The 16,371-nt window shown below is 46.1% G+C and overlaps 1 long non-coding RNA gene across 3 annotated transcripts; it reads left to right on the forward strand.

Annotated features, from left to right (window-relative positions):
* Positions 1-5,723: 5,723 nt before the first annotated feature.
* LOC101152610 (uncharacterized) lies at positions 5,724-14,528 on the forward strand. Of its 3 annotated transcripts, XR_008672230.2 has the most exons (8): positions 5,724-5,913; positions 6,435-6,598; positions 7,066-7,181; positions 8,178-8,274; positions 11,170-11,368; positions 12,751-12,883; positions 13,052-13,132; positions 14,286-14,528. It is a non-coding gene; the product is annotated as an uncharacterized lncRNA (long non-coding RNA). The 3 variants fall into 3 exon arrangements; XR_008672228.1 differs by lacking the exon at positions 11,170-11,368 and having other exon boundaries at positions 5,781-5,913; XR_008672229.1 differs by lacking the exons at positions 11,170-11,368; positions 12,751-12,883 and having other exon boundaries at positions 5,874-5,913.
* The last annotated feature ends 1,843 nt before the right edge of the window (positions 14,529-16,371 follow it).

The following is a 16,371-nucleotide window of genomic DNA, read 5'->3' on the forward strand; positions in this document are numbered from 1 at the left end:
CACGGCCACTCTGTTCAAAGAGAAGAGGGAGAGAAGTGCCCTCAGCCAGGTATCCCAGCTTCTGGGTGAGCAGAACCAATCCCCAGTCCCTGCAGGGAGGATCAGGGCACGGCTTGCAGAGGAGGGCCGGGAGTGTTGGGTAAGGTATCCCAGGGACACAGAGCACCTGCCCAGCTTGCAGCACACCTGCCAGTATGTGGAGCTGGGGACACAGGCAATGACACTGTGAGCTGCAGACATGAACTCTATGACATCCTGCAAAAACTCCGCCTTGAGAAGAGAAAACAAAACTGTAATCCCAGCACTTTGGGAGGCCGAGGCAGGTGGATCAGCTGAAGTCAGGAGTTCGAGACCAGCCTGGCCAACATATAGTGAAACTCTGTCTCTACTAAAAAATACAAAAACTAGCTGGGTGTGGTGGTGCACACCTGTAGTCCCAGCTATGCAGAAGGCTGAGGCTTGAACCTGGGAGATAGGGGTTGCAGTGAGCTGAGATTGTGCCACTGCACTCCAGCCTGGGCAACAAAGCAAGGCTCCCTCTCAAAAAAAAAAAAAAAAAAAAAAAAAAAAAAGAAATGAATGATTCCTTTCGGTAGGAGAAATCCAAATAAATAAATAAACATAAAATTTGTTTTAAACAAAGAAAGAAATGGATGGTTAGCTGGGCATGGTGATGCATGGCTATAGTCCCAGGCAGGAGGATCGCTTGAGTCCAGGAGGTTGATACTGCAGTGAGCTATGATCACACTACCGCAATCCAGCCTGGGTGACAGGGCAAGACACTGTCTCTAAAAACTAAAATAAGATAAAATGAAATAAAATATAAATATATATATATGATAAAAAGTAAAATAAAATAAATGAATGAGAAAATGAAGGCAGAGGTAATGCTTCCCAATTCATTCCGTAAGACTAGTATTAGCAACCCAAGCCTAGCAACATATAAATAGGATTATACACCATAACAAAGTGGGATTTATCCAAGGAATGCAAAGTTGGTTTAACATCTGAAAGCCAATATAATATAATATATTACATTAACAGAATAAAGGACAAAAAAACACATGGTGACTTCAACAGATATTGAAAAAACTATGTGACAAAATCCATCACAGATTCATAATAAAAATTCTCAACAAAGTAGGAATAAAAGAGAATTTATGAAATCTGATAAAAGACACCTACAAAAACCCACAGTTAACATCACACTTAGTGGTGAATGACTGCTTTCCTCTTCTCACCACGAACAAGGCAAAGATGCCCACTTTTGCTATTTCTAATCAATGAAGCAAATAAAGAAATTAAAGGCATCCAGATTAGAAAGGAAGAAATAAAACTGTCTTTATTTACAGATGGCATTATCTTATATATAGAAAATCCTAAGGCATCCATAAAACAAATATTAGTACTAATAAATTTAGCAAGGTCACAGGGTATAATCAATATACAAAAATCAATTCTTTTTTTTTTTCTCTAGACAGGGTACCACTCTGTCAGCTAGGCTGGAGTGCAATGTCACCATTATGGCTTACTACAGCCTCAACCTCCCAGGCTGAAGCCATCCTGCAGCCTCAGCCTCCCAAGGAGCTGGGACTACAGGTGCACACCACCACGCTGGCTGATTTTTGTATTTTTTTGTAGAGATGGACTCTCACTATGTTGCCCAGGCTGGCCCAGAAATCCTGGGCTCAAGCAATCTTCCTGCCTCAGCCTCCCAAAGTGCTGAGATTACAGGCATGAGCCACTGTGCCTCGCCAATTCGATTTCTATATACTAGCAATGAACAATCTTGAAATTGAGAAAACCATTCCATTCACAATAGCATCAAAAAGAATAAAATACTCAGGAATAAACAAAAGAATCACAAGACATGTAAACTGAAAACTACAAAATAATGCTGAGATATATTAAAAGAAGAGCTATTCCATGTTTACGGATGGGAAGGCTCATTATTGTCAAGTTGTCAAGCCTCCTTAGTTGGTACATTCATTCAATGCAACCTCAATCAAAATCCCACTAACCTTTTTAATAAAAATCAGCAAGCTGATCTTAAAATTCATATGGAAATGCAAAAAAAAACCTACAATAGGCAAAATAATTTTGAAAAATAAGAACAGAGTTGGAAGACATATTGATTTTAAAATTTACTAAGAAGCTGGGCTGGGCATGGCGGCTCACGTCTGTAATCCTAGCACTGTGGGAGGCTGAGGTGGGTAGATCACCTGAGGTCAGTAGTTCGAGACCAGCCTGGTCAACACAGTGAAACCCCATCTCTACTAAAAATACAAAAAATTAGCCAGGCGTGGTGGTAGATGCCTATAATCCCAGCTACTCGCGAGCCTGATGCAGGAGAATCACTTGAACCCGGAAGGCAGAGGCTGCAATGAGCCAAGATCGTACCATTGCATTCCAGCCTGGGCAACAAGAGCGAAACTCCATCCCCCCAAAAATAATAAAAAATAAAAAATAAACTTACTAAGAAGCCATAGTCATCAAGATAGCATGGTACTGACATAAAGATAGGCAATGAAACAGAATAAGAGTCCAGGAATAGGTTGGGTGTGGTAGCTCACGCCTGTAATCCCAGCACTTTGGGAGGCCAAGACGGACAGATCATGAAGTCAGGAGATCGAGACCATCCTGGCTGACACGGTGAAACCCCATCTCTACTAAAAATACAAAAAAATTTTGTATTTTTAGTAGAGCGTGGTGGCGGGCGTGGTGGCGAGCACCTGTAGTCCCAGCTACTCAGGAGGCTGAGGCACAAGAATGGCGTGAACCCAGGAGGTGGAGCTTGCAGTGAGCTGAGATCGCACCACTGCACTCCAGCCTGGGCAACAGAGCGAGACTCCATCTCGGGAAAAAAAAAAAAAAAAGAGTCCAGGAACAAATGTTTACATTTATGTAGCAAATCTTTACAACTGATTTGAACAAAAGTGCCAAATCAATTCAATGTGGAAAAGATTATTGTTTCAACAAATAGCGCTAAAGCAGGCGGACATCCATAGGTATGTCAGGGTCCCTAAAACCACCCCCAAGTTCAGTGTTAATCTAGGAGGACTTGCAAAAGTCATGGCTGCGGTTTACTACAGCAAAAGACACAAAGCATAATGAGCAAAGAGAAAGGCATACGGGGTAAAATTGGGAGGAGGCCCAGCCCAGGCTTCTAGGGGTCCTCTCCCAGTGGAATCCCACAGACCATGCTTAACTCCCCCGTCAACGAGTTGTGACAACACACGTAAAATTCCAAGAAAGCCCCCAGAAAGTTCCAATCAGGACTCAGGTCCCACCGGGAGGTCCCTCCCTAGCTGACTTCTTAGGCTCCCTTCCAAAGTGGGCAGAAGGGTCTGGGTGAGGGACCCGAGCCTGGTTTTCACTTCCCTAAGCCCGAGGGTCCTCTTCCTGGCACAAGGCCTTGAGGACGCTTGGGAAGCCAGCCTTCAGGTCCCGCTGTTTTGTTATTTTGCTAAAGCATGTCCCGTCCGTAAGTTTGCCCCCTCAGGTCACTTTCTTCACCTTATCAGCAGGGCCCATCATTCCTTCTGCTTTCCAACAAGATGCCAGAGCATATTTTTAGACCAATGAAGTCGGTGGGACAGTGGGTGGGACCCAGAGAGTGACGGACAGTGAGTCGGCCTGGAGGGTGGGAAGGCGAAGTGAGTTGCCCTCCTGGGATGGGGCTGGGAGGGGACATGGAATGGTCTGTCGGCTATGAGTTTGTGGAAGGCAGAGTCAGTGACTTTCAGCTGACCTGCCTTGGTCTGGAAGATTCCAGTAGAGAAAGGGAGGGCCAGGGGCCTGGAGGCTGGTTCCAGGTCTGGGTGCTGGGCCTGAGAGCATTTCCAAAGCACTGAGCCTGGGACTGAAGGTAATTCACCATGAGGGTTCAGCTGGGGAGGACTGTCTGTATGCTTCCCCCACCTCCCAGTCCCTCAACTCACCCCCAGTCCCCCCACTCGCCTTAACTCAGGAAAAAGGCCTCCCTCGTGAGCACTGGCAGCTGCCTTTGGAGGCATGTCACAGTCACACCCCAGGACACAACGCAGAATCTCAGGCTGGCAGGGGACATTTGAGATCAGCCAGCCCAGCCTCTCATTCTACAGCTGAGAATGGGTGCACGACGGCCATGGCTGCCCAAGGTCACAGAGCCCGGGAGGGAGCAGCAGGCATAGTGGAAAAAGTAAGGTCATGTGAGCCAGGTCTGGGCACCGGGTCCAGGCCTGCCACTCCCCGGCATGTGGCTCAGGTCGATGGCTCAGCCTCTCAGCCTCAGGTCCACAGCTGAAGCAGCAGAGGAACAGCTGTTTGAGGGGCTGCCTGGGGAGGAGCGGGGCTGGGTGCCCTGTGCACACAGCGGACACTTCATCAGCCACTCTGTAGGCAGCCAAGCCAGGAGGGCCCTCTGGGCACCTGGGCCTCTCCGTAGGAAGAGGAGCAGGGACCCACTATCCTTTGGGTCAACAACGGCCTTAAGCAATGGGCTTGAAAATCCCTGATTAGTGACCACCTTCTGTTGCTAGGCAAGATGGGGATAAAGATGGGGTCCAGTTCTCCAGCTGTTAAACATCTGTCTCATCAAGAAGATGGGACAGCACATGGAAAATAAATTTCTATGGTTATAATAACTGTCCCAGATTCTCTGTGCAGTAATGGCAGACCCACTTTCCCTCTGAAAACAAGCAAGAATTTTGGATGGAACAATAACAAAATTACGTTAAAAGCATCAAAGGGCTGCTAAGCTAGTGGGAAACCTCCAGGCCAAGTTTCAGGGGAAAACCAAGAACCTAGAGAGGAGCGCTGGGGCCATTGTTGCCTGTGAGCATTTGCCAACCTGGCAAGTTGGGCTTCGACCTTGGAGGGAGCAGGGGGGTAGACAGAGGTCAAGGTATGAGGAGACTGATAGGGAGGGGATTCACCCCCATATCAAGCTGGGAGCCTGAAAGGCCTCACCTGGGTGAAGACAGAAGTAGAGATAACCCTGGTCCCTGCCCCAAAACAAGGAATTCATTAGCATTAAAAGGAGTGGGAGGAAAAAAGGAAAGGAAACTCACAGACTCAACCACAAAGAGCCTTGGATCTCCGGCGGACTTGGACCCCTCACCCATCACACCTGGGAGGCCCGGGGATGGTGGGGCTTCTGTGCACTTGGTTCCAGGTGGTCTGGGCTGTCCATGTGAAAGCAAACACCATCCTTGTGAGAAGGAACCTCTGTCTTTGGCCTCACGGAAACCCCACAGACACCCTTCCAAGGGCCCCAAGAAGCACACAAAGATACCCAAGTCTGAAAGGGAAGAAGGCATCATGAGTAAGAACCAGCAGACAAGCTAGCAGACACCCACACAGTCTCCCCGTATTTTTATACAATTACCAAACAAGACACTATGGTACATTTCAAACCATAATAGGAGAGATGGCCCATGTTTGGTGGCCAAGCATAGCACAGAACTCCTCACTCCTCCAGGAATTCCACTGAAGGGTGGCAAGTTCTGGAGTTCAAGCCACGGGGGAGGCAACAGGAGTGCAAGTGGCCACGGTTCAGGCGCTGATGGGCAGAGGTGGGGAGGGGGCGCTCCCAAGGAGTCCACTGGGAGATGCAGGCAGGGGGCTTCCCAGGCAGCCTCACCAGCTTCCCTTCACACTGATCCCCTGTAAACGTGTGTCCGGCCTCGACGTAGGAGGAACAGGAAGAAACATTTTCTATTCATAAAATGTGCGCCTCTCTGCGCCTGCGCCTGCGCCAGCGCCGTGCGCCTTTGCGAGGGCGGAGCTGCGTTGTCCTCAACACAGACCCGGATTGCATCGCGAGGGAGGGCTGAGTTCTCCTCTGCACAGACTTCGGAGCTACAGCGAAGGCGGAGCAGTGTTCTCCTCAGCACAGACCTTGGGAACACTGCCTCGCTTTGGGCAGAATAGGTGAATGAATGAATGAATGAATGAATGTAATCACATGCCCTCCCTTTCCCTGTTTATCAAGCCTGGCATCACTTTAGAATCTCTTGTTAGAATTTATGACACCTAGGCTTTACCTCAGAACCTGAGAGTGGCACTCAGGTATAAGCATGTGTTTCCAAGCTCCCCAGGTATTCCATAGCGCAGCCAAGTTTGAGACAGTGGGGTCTAAGAACCATGTAGAACTAATTAGAATCCTGAAGTGTCTGTGATAAAGGTAATAAGCTTTTTGTAAGATTACAGAGGACATAGATTAAGTTGGAAAGCCTGAGTGTTGAGATTCCTAGGCTCAGGAATTTTAATTTAAGCAAAGTTAAATGTCTTAACTTGCAAAGACATGAATCTGTAGATTCCAGATTAATGGCAGGTGTGAATTGTACAATAGAAACTGATCTAGCCTACGTGTCTTCTTGGACTGGCAGACTATGTTAATCTTTTTATTTTATGACAAGTTCAACATTATTCCCTTTTGTACTGAATTTTAGATTACTGATTTTGGGCACTCCAAGATTTTGGGAGAGACCTCTCTCATGAGAACCTTATGTGGAACCCCCACCTGCTTGGCTCCTGAAGTTCTTGTTTCTGTTGGGACTGCTGGGTATAACCGTGCTGTGGACTGCTGGAGTTTAGGAGTTATTCTTTTTATCTGGTAAGAAATATTTTCATTGCTTCACAGACTGGTAGGAGGTGATTAGATGAAGTCACAAATGTGTCTTGCTCTGTTGTCCAGGCTGGCATGCAGTGGCTTGATCTTGGCTAACTGTAGCCTCTGCCTTCTGGGTCAAGTGATCCCCCCATCTCAGCCTCCTGAGTAGCTGGGACTACATGCGCACACCACCATGCCCAGCTAATTTTTCTATTTTTTGTAGTGATGGGGTTTTGCCATGTTGCCCAGGCTGGTCTTGAACTGCTGGGCTCAAGTGATCCTCCTGCCTCGGCCTCCCAAAGTGCTGGGATTACAAGCATGAGCCATTGTGCCCAGCTTAGCTCACTTTTTGACCATCAATTTAAAGAAAAATCTGACTTTTCATTATGCTGAAAAAGAAATCTTTATATCTGAATGCCACTGAAAATGCCACTTGATTTCTTTTCCTTTCTCTCTCTACCAATATTAAGCCTTAGTGGGTATCCACCTTTCTCTGAGCACAGGACTCAAGTGTCACTGAAGGATCAGATCACCAGTGGAAAACACAACTTCATTCCTAAAGTCTGGGCAGAAGTCTCAGAGAAAGGTATGAATATGAAAGGGTTAAGAATTTGTGGTATGCTAAAATGTGTGTGTCCTGTGGTAGGAGTTTCTTTCCAAATTCCATGGTGTTTTCTCCTGTCAATTCTGTTCTTTTTTTCTATCGTTAGTTTCACACCATTTGAGAGGCACTGGAAATTATTAAGAGCATGCACTCAGGTCCTGGGTCTGCTACTACTTAGCTGTGTGGCCTTAGGCAAGTTATTTAACCTCTGTCTCCAATGTCTTTCTGTGTAAAGGGACCCTCAATAATCCCTACCTTAAAAGGTTTTTTGAGGGTTAGGTATAATATACACAAGTGCCTTGTACCTATTTTACTGAGGAAAATAAATGCACTTGTAACTTTTTAGTTACAAGGTTTCCTTTGAGTAAGCAAGCGTGTAAAAACTATATGTCTTTAGTTACCTTGTATTTTATAATTTATCCTGGCAACTTTAGTTCCCTGAAGAGAAAATAGAAAATTAAATGTCAAATAACATAACATAGGTGATTGTGTTAAATGTCAGAATATTTAAGGAATAATAATGTTGTGATATACAGGCCAGCATGCATTTGTTGCTTGCTGGAGTAGTCAAGTTTTATTTCTGACAAGTCTGCAGTTCCAGGGAGCCTCTCCCTGGCTGAGTAACTGTCACCCATCCATCTGTAGATGTCAGGGAGAGTTTGCTGTGCATCCCAATTATCTTAGAATTGGGTAGAAGTTTAGCTTTAATTAGTTTGACTTTGAGTCTAGCAAGAAGAGAGGGAACAGGCAGCGAAGAGGTCGTGACTGATGTCCCAGCAGCAGGAGACAGGGATTGTCATTATCATTCCTGGTCTTCTCACAGTACTCTGAATACAGAGAGTGAGGAAGATTAGGGGGCCCTGTCTGCTGACTCCCTGATGATCTCAGACCCTCTCTGCTCTTTCTGGATTGTGGCCTGTTAATTCTGGCATACTGTTACTGATAATATATTTATCCTTTTCACTGTGATTTGCCCAGTTGTTGCTTTAGCTCTGGACCTTGTCAAGAAGTTGTTGGTAGTGGATCCAAAGGCATGTTTTACAACAGAAGAAGCCTTAAGACACCGTGGCTTCAGGTGGGTGTGGGACAGTGCCTGCTAGCATAAAATACATGGGAAGCCCTGCTGCCTGAGAGACATGAGACAGAGGACAGAAACATGTTTACTTTGTTGAATGTGTTTAATTGTTTTAGATGTATGGGGGGTATCTTGGAGGATGGGTTACAACCTGTTTTTTGTTTGTTTGTTTTTTTTTTTGAGACAGGTTCTCATTCTGTCACCCTGGCTGGAGTGCAGTGGCACAATCTCAGCTCACTGCAACCTCTGCCCCCCGGGTTCAAGTGATTCTCCTGCCTCAGCCTCCCAAGTAGCTGGGATTAAAGGTGCATGCTACCACGCCCAGCTACTTTTTGTATTTTTTGTAGAGATGGGGTTTCGCCGTGTTGGCCAGGCTACAACCTTTTTGATATTACTCATGGCTGTTGGATGTACAAGCTCACTTTATGTCCTGTTCTGGTTCCACTTGGCTGCCCCGAGTCTCCAGTTTGGCCTGTGTTCTTTTGAGGGCTTGTTCTGGCTCTACCCCCAGCCATGTCCACTGCTCTTCATAGGTGGGGTGCATTCCAGCCATCTTCAACCTTAAATCAGGGAACTGGGGGAGGGGGAGGAGGGCAGCCTCCCTGGGGAGAATCCAGCTATTTCTCAAGCCCAAGTGACTCGGTATAAAGAGTCCCACTGCTTGTTCATTCAGGTGAGTAAATGTGTCCTTAGTGAAGGCTGTCACCTGCACCTTTCATCTGTGTTACTGCTGTGCTCCTGCTAGGGGTTGGGGCTGCCATTATTAAATGCTGACCTCATTTGGAACTGCCAAGAGTTGGAAGTACGTTGTGGCTTTGCTGGGTTAATCTTTAGTTTTGGAATTAGCTACGGCATTGGGCAGGTTTTTCTGATAGATGTCTGGTCTTCTGTAACGAGCAGTTCCATTCAGCACAGCCATGCCCCTTTCTGTTAATTTTCTTTTGGTCTGTGTATTAGTCTGTTCTCACACTGCTATAAAGAACTGCCCAAGACTTGGTAATTTATAAAGAAAAGAGGTTTACTTGACTCACAGCTCCACATGGCTGGGGAGGCCTCAGGAAACTTACAATCATGGTGGAAGGGGTAGAAGGCATGTCTTAATGGCAGCAGGTGAGAGAGCTTGTGAAGGAAGTGAAGGGCGAAGAGCCTCTTCTGAAACTGTCAGATCTCGTGAGAACTCACTCACTATCATGAGAATAGCCTGGGGGAAACTGCCCCCATGAGCCAATCACCTCTCAACAGGTCCCTTTCTCAACACCTGGAGATTACAATTTGAGATGAGATTTGGGTAGGGACACAAAGCCAAACTGTATCAATCCGTTTTCTCTGGAGATGGGGGACAGAACTGGTAGCTTGAGCTAGAGGCTGTTACTTGAGCTAAATGCTGTTTCTCTGGGGATTACTGGTCCAGGAACTCCTTGGGCAATCCAGCCTCAGCCCCGTACTTCTGGAACTCTGGGAAGACTGTCCCGGTTCTCTGTTCTAATCTTCTACACCTAACAGTTTTGCTCAGGCCAGCTCAGGTCGAGAACAACAAAAACTTAAAAAAAAAGACAGATATATGTGTTTTGGATGTTGCCCTGGAAACTATAGTCTCCCCAGAAGAAATCTATCAGATGATTTAGCATGTAATAGACCACACAGATTTGAAACAGTGAGACCCTGGAGGAAAGGGGTTTGGAAACAAAGGGTGCTTTTGCATGTGGGGATTTTAATTTTGATGAGAAAGAGAAACATGTCTTTTGGCTCTTTTCATGTGTCCTAATAGGGAAACTCTTGGGTCTAAATGTAGAGGTACAGGAGCTGTGTTCATCTCTAGCAAAAAAATAGAGCTGGCCAGTTGAGCCTGGGAACAGGGTTTGCATCTGCCTGAAATTTATGAGCAAGCGTAGCCTATTTTTCTTGTACCTCTTTGTCTCAAAGAAAGCTTATTAACAACCAAGGAGAAGGTGAAGTTCAACTCCGTTGCAGGATCTCCCTGGAATACTCTTTTAGCCACCTTTTGTTTTTGCAGTAAAAGGAGGAATGAGCATTGAATGAAGACAAGGATGAAGACTGACCATCTAAAACATCTGTTAGTGATAGTTTGGGTTTTATTTTGGGAAAATTCAGTGTTTTTGCAAAAACCAAATGGTTTTGTGGGTCTGGCGCTGGACTGAGTGTTGGGAATGTGGATTCTGGTCTCTGTTTTGTCATTAACAGAGTGGCCAGTTTTGGGAGCATCCCTTACATCTACTCTCTGCTTCATATTTACTGCCTGAAATAGAGGATTTCTTCTGTTTGCTTTCAAGGGATATTATAATTTAATTTTTATTTTATTTATTGTTGGAGACAAAGTCTTCTTCTGTTGCCTAAACTGGAGTGCACTGGTGCAATTATAGCTCACTGCAGCCTCGACCTCCTGGCCTTAAGGGATCCTCCCGCCTCAGCCTCATAAAGTGCTTGGATAATAGGCACGAGCCACTGTTCCTAGCTAATTTAATATTTTGGAATAATTGTAGACATCATGAAGAAAATCAATGTTTATTTATTTATTTATTTCCTTTTTTGAGATGGAGTCTCGCTTTTGTCTACCAGGCTGGAGTGCAATGGTGTGATCTCAGCTCACTGTGACCTCCATCTCTGGGTTCAAGTGATTCTCCTGCATCAGCCTCCCAAGTGGCTGGGATTACAGGTGCCTGCCACCATGCCCAGCTCATTTTTGTATTTTTAGTAGAGATGGGGTTTCACCATGTTGGTCAGACTAGTCTCGAACTCCTGACCTCAGGTGATCCACCCACCTTGGCCTCCCACAGTGCTGGGATTCCAGACATGAGCCACTGTGCCTGACCTGATTACTTGTTTTAAATATAGGCCTGATTAGGCTTGTGACCACTCTGTTTGGCTTCACTGAAGGGCTGCCAAGGGATGGACTTTTGAGAGTGACACTGCAAGATAATTGAGATCCTAAGTAAAGCCGTGAGAGGGTGCGGAGAGGAATCCAGATGAGCTTGCTGCTGTCAAATGGCAATGGGGAGCTAGACTGAGAAACTCAAAACATGGTGAACTCAAGTGTTCTGCCCTGCCTTGGCCTCCCAAAGTGCTGGGATTACAGGTGTGAGCCACTGTGCCTGGTCCTTCTTTCCTTCTCTTTCTTCCTCCTTCCTTCCCCCTCCCCTCTCCTCCATTCCTTTTTCCTCCCCTCTTTCATCCCCCCTCCCTTTTTCCTTCCTTGCTTCTTTCCTTCCTTCCTTCCTCAGGGTCTTGCTGTCTCACCTAGGCTGGAGTGCAGTGGCATGATCACTGCACGATGACTTTCAGGCTCAAGTGATCCTCCTGCCCCAGCCTCCCAAGTAGCTGAGACTACAGGTGCATGCCACCATGTCTGGCTAATTTAATTTTTTTTTTTTTCGGAGACAGAGTCATACTCTTTTGCCCAGGCTGGAGTGCAGTGGTGTGATCCTGTCTTACTGCAACCTCCGCCTCTCGAGTTCAAGTGATTCTCCTGCCTCAGCCTCCTGAGTAGCTGGGATTACAGGCATGCACTACCACGCCTGGCTAATTTTGTATTTTTAGTAGAGATGGGGTTTAACCATGTTAGCCAGGCTGATCTTAAACTTCCGACCTCAGGTGATTCACCCACCTTGGCCTCCCAAAGTGCTGGGATTACAGGCATGAGCCTCCATGCCTGGCCTAATTTTTAAATTTTTTTGTAGTGACAAAGTCCCAGTATGTTGCCCAGGCTGGTCTCAAATTCCTGGCCTCAAGCAATTCTCCCACCTTGGCCTCCCAAAGTGCTGGGATTATAGGCATGAGCCACCATGCCCAACCTAGTGTTGTAAAATTTCCATATCCATCAAGTTGCCAAATGGTGGAGGACTTTGCTGTATCCTCTCCCTTTCCCCACTGTGGTATGCTTGGCTCAGTGGGAGGGGCTGGAGTTGGGTGGGAAGGTACATGAGGCATTGGAATCAGATAACTCTGGGTCTGTGTTCTGCACATGTCACCTGTGAGTGGCTGAGCTGGGCTTCTGGCCAGCACTCAAAGGCCACATTACTAGATATAGATGTTCCTTTCACCTTGCTGAAGATGGGGAGAGCTGCACCGGACCACCTCTCAGGGTTTCCTAATGCAAATCTTTGAACCCTGCAGAAGTGAGCATCCAGAGAGGTGGGAGCTACCCATATACACACTGTCTGTGCCCTCCTCATCTCCCGCTCCTGCAGCATGAAACACCTGTAATGCTTTGTTCTGTTTATTGTCTCCCTTTCTCATTAGACCTGAGCTCTGGGATATTGTGGGCTTAAGTACTTCTGAAAATTTGTATGGCATCTGCTGGGTGAATTTTCCTAGGGTGCTGGGCTGGTTGTTAAGACAGCCTGGGTGACTGGCCTCATTCATGGCAGGGGCAGCAGGTGGAGAGCGGTCCCGGAAGGATTTGAGGAGCTGCAAGGAGTCAGACCCAGCCCCTGACCCCCTGATTGTCACCTTTCTCAGGATCTGGGATGCTAATTCAGAAACTCTTGACTGCTGGAGGCTGTGATTGACCCACTGAGAGCTTTTAGGCATGTGGATGTGAGTCAGCCAGGATCGATGGAGCATTGACTGCTGATTGGACTCCTGTGGGAAGGTAGATGGGGGCAACACATAATGCCTTCACTGTGGGAGCTTCATCAAGGGGATGATTCTTGGACGGACATCTTTTCTTCCCTCTTTCCACAGAGGCATGCTAGCCCTGTCATTCTAGAAGTTTATTATCCTTCAGACACAGCTACTTATGTTTTTAATTCCCTCACAGGATGAAGACATGAAGAGAAAGTTTCAAGATCTTCTGTTTGAGGAAAATGAATCCACAGCTCTACTCCAGGTTCTAGCCCAGGTATTCGTATTCCTAATGATCACTAAATGTAGTCTGGGCTTAAGGAGCTGATAAGCAAAGATGATGAAATTCAAGATTTTCCTGAGTAGCAATTGCTTAACATTGTTTCAGTTATAAAGTAGTAGAAACTCTGTTTGAGCTTGATTCACTCCAGCACCCTTAGATTTAAAAATGCAGGATATGTTTAATATCTAACACATAATAGACAGATAAGCAGAGCTAGGGATTGTCATCCAAAAGGTCACCTGCAAGGCAATTTCAAAAGACTCTATTAGAGGCTCAAATATAAATTTGTTGGAAAAATTAAAATTTGGGTCAGTAGTTGATTCCTTGATTACAATTTTATTCTTTAAAGTTCTTTGTGAGTATAAGTTAATTCCAGTCCTACTTTTTTGTTGTCATTGTTGTTGAATGGTAGCTGTCCTTTTTCCCACTGTTTCCTCCTCCCCAACCCCCGATTTTTATTTTCTTGAGACAGAGTCTTAGTCTGTCACTCAGGCCAGAGTGCAGTGGTGCAATCTCAGCTCACTGCAACCTCTGCCTCCTGGGTTCAAGCAGTTCTCCTGCCTCAGTCTCCCGAGTGTCTGGGACTACAGGTATCCACCACTGCGCCCAGCTAATTTTTGTATTTTTAGGTGAGATGGGGTTTTGCCATGTTGGTCAGGCTTGTCTCGAACTTTTGACCTGAAGTGACCTGCCCACCTCAGCCTCCCAAAGTGCTGGGATTACAGGCGTGAGTCACCACACCCAGCCTTCCTCCCAATTTTATGTATGGGAAAACAACTAAGGCACAAAGGTTGTCTTCCCACAAAAGACCAAGACTTGGGGCTTCAACTGAGAGGTATTGTAGTCTTTTTAAACTTGATATTTAGAAGAGGATGATCAAGAGGAAGTTGGTTATGCTACTTGCTTTCAGTATACATCATTCAGAGGTCAGAAGCCATAAGGGAGAGAAATATATATTAGATAAGCATGTCTGAGTTGCGGGCTGTGGTGAGGACTCGGTTGTCAATGACGACAACCAGTAATTTTTGGTACTAGAATTTCACATCAAATGCCCCCACTTTACTGGAAGTATATTGAGGAACTTTGATAATCTTAAAGAAGCCAGTGATTTTCTTTTGAACATTTCTCCATTTTCCTTTATTTTCAGCCTTCTACTAGTCGAAAGTGGCCTCGTGAAGGGGAAGCCGAGGGTGCCGAGACCACAAAGCGCCCGGCTGTGTGTGCTGCTGTGTTGTGAACTCCGTGGTTTGAACATGAAAGAAATGTACCTTCTTTCACTCTGTCATCTTTCTTTTCTTTGAGTCTGTTTTTTATAGTGTGTATTTTAATTATGGAAATAATTGCTTTTTCACAGTCACTGATGTACAATTAAAAACCTGATGGAATCTGGGCTTTGTGCTTCTGCTTGATAATTGGTTCTTTAGTTGAATGGCTTTATTATTTATTTATTTGAGATGGAGTCTCACTCTGTTGCCCACCCTGAAGTGTAGTGGTGCAAGCTTGGCTCACTGCAACCTCTGCTTCCCAGGTTCAAGCGATTCTCGTGCCTCAGCCTCCCGAGTAGCTGGGATTACAGGTATGCACCACCATGCCCACCTAATTTTTATATTTTTTTGTAGAGACAGGGTTTTACCATGTTGGCCAGCCTGGTCTTGAACTTCTGACCTCAGGTGATCCACCTGCCTCAGTCTCTTAAAGTGCTGGGATTACACACGTGAGCCACTGCGCCTAGCCTGAATGGCTTTTTTATATTTAAAGTTGTTGTGTGCCTTTCATCTGGAGCTACACCTTGGCTATCACTAGGCAGGTTTCCCAGGATGTCACCCTGGTCTCAGCCTGTGAGAGCCGAATACAAATTCTAAGGGCCCCTTGGAAAGTTCCAGGGAAAGGAGCATAGCGAGGTTGGGGGTGGAGTTTGTAGAGACTGGCTGGCTGGCTGCTGACATCTTCATGAGAACAGCAGGTACCTTGGTGCATAATAACAGGCCAGGTTATATTCTCATCCTTGCCCTCATAAAGATACAGGTCTACAGTCTCTGAAACCTTTGGGCTAGATAAGTTGTGAAATTTAATTACCCAATTTTAGGAAGGTGGTAAGGCATATCTACTATGTGTATGTGGAGCACCCCAGGGGAGTCCTACACATGTGGAGTCCTACCCCATTGGAGACCAAACATGTTAATATTTCCACAGCAAATATTCACAGTAAGAGGGATAGAGAAAGATTATAGGTAGTTGCATATTGATTCATATCAGTCTTTTCTTCCAAATGAGCTACAATGACTCATTTTTGAGAGCTGTTTGGGTTTTGGAAGTGGAGATAAGGCATGGTTCTGTCTTGTTGACCCAATAATGACCAGGGAGGCCCTGTGCAAAGACTTACCCTTGGCTGCTCTTGTCCTCACAGTGATTCTATGAGTGAGGTCCTCTAGCCACTGTCATGTCACAGGTGAGGAAACCAAAGTTAGAGGACGAAGGTAACTTTTCTGATGTCGCACAGCTGGTAAATGGCAGAGCTGGGACCCAACCCAGGTCTTTTTGACTCTAGTGTTCCTTATTGTCCACTGAATCTGCTTTTATAACTTTGCTTGGTTGATGCTAGGACACTTTGTAGCTCGCTGGCCATGCCATGAATTGAGTGCCGTGGTTCAAAGGCCACTGGCGATTCAGTCAGGGCAGAGTCAAGGGCACACAGCCATTTCCTTAGGAAATGGGGATGGTGGTTGGAAATTTCTATTAAACGGTATATAAGCATTCTGAGACTTGGCTGGCCTGGTGTAGGGGGTTTGTTGGGAATTTAGTTGGTTTGCATGTTTAAAGGAATAAGGCTGAGATTGCCCTAGATGGGTTTTAGCTCATTTGAGTATTTAATGTGGAGGCTGTGGTTTCCTGGGACATTTTTCCCACTGTGGAGAGTTAGCCAGCTTTTCTCTGTTTCTTTTTTCTTTTTTTTAAATCGAGATGAAGTCTTATGCGTGTTGCCCAGGCTGGAGTACAATGGTGTGATCTCGGCTCACTGCAACCTCCGCCTCCTGGGTTCAAGCGATTCTCCTGACTCAGCCTCCCGGGTAGCTGGGATTACAGGCACCTGCCACCATGCCCAGCTAATTTTTGTATTTTTAGTAGAGATGGGGTTTCATCATGTTGGTCAGGCTGGTCTTGAACCCCTGACCTCAGGCAATCCGCCCGCCTCCCTCCCAAAGTACTGGGATTAGAGGCATGAGCTACCATGC

The sequence above is a fragment of the Gorilla gorilla genome, chromosome 16, assembly GCF_029281585.2.
Source record: "Gorilla gorilla gorilla isolate KB3781 chromosome 16, NHGRI_mGorGor1-v2.1_pri, whole genome shotgun sequence".
In the NCBI taxonomy this organism is placed as follows: domain Eukaryota; kingdom Metazoa; phylum Chordata; class Mammalia; order Primates; family Hominidae; genus Gorilla; species Gorilla gorilla.